The sequence below is a fragment of the Buceros rhinoceros genome, unplaced genomic scaffold, assembly GCF_000710305.1.
Source record: "Buceros rhinoceros silvestris isolate BGI_N320 unplaced genomic scaffold, ASM71030v1 scaffold26140, whole genome shotgun sequence".
Taxonomy (NCBI): Eukaryota; Metazoa; Chordata; class Aves; order Bucerotiformes; family Bucerotidae; genus Buceros; species Buceros rhinoceros.
The window spans coordinates 2940-3455 of NW_010391717.1; the positions used below are offsets into that span (position 1 = coordinate 2940).

The following is a 516-nucleotide window of genomic DNA, read 5'->3' on the forward strand; positions in this document are numbered from 1 at the left end:
AGCTGCAGCCTGGGGAGGGCTCCCCGGGCATGGCTCTCCCGTCCTGCTGGAGAGCACCCAGCCCCAGGACAGGTTTTGGGGGGCTCTGCTGGGTCGTGGACCCAGGCAGCAGCCAGGACCAGGCAGAGGAGCTGCCGCAGTCCTGCAAGGAAAATCTCTCTTGAGAGGCCCTTCCTTCTGGGTTGCTCGTTCCTTGGTGTGCTGTTCCTCAGCGTTTCCACTGATTAGCATATGACAATGTCTTTGTCTCAAGGAGCTGCTCTATTTTGTGTTTTTCTTCTCCCCACAAAGAGACAAATTACTCTCCCTCCTTCAGCTGGCAGGAGCTGCTGATGCAGATGAGAAAACAACGGAAAGAACACAATTGATTCATTAAGTAAATCCAGGAGCGCACCAGCCGCTCCCTAGCCCTGCGGCACAGCCCTGTGGCACGACTGGCAGCGCAAGAACTGCCCAGATCCCAAATGCAGCCTCCAGGTTCCACCAGGAATTAAGAGAAATGGAGCAATTCCCGCT

The 516-nt window shown here is 55.8% G+C and overlaps 1 protein-coding gene across 1 annotated transcript in view; it reads left to right on the forward strand.

Moving 5' to 3' along the window:
- The window catches only part of CACNG2 (calcium channel, voltage-dependent, gamma subunit 2), a gene marked incomplete at its 5' end in the record, with an annotated part of 4894 nt that overhangs the window by 2862 nt on the left and 1516 nt on the right, over positions 1 to 516 (forward strand). The window lies entirely within an intron of this gene.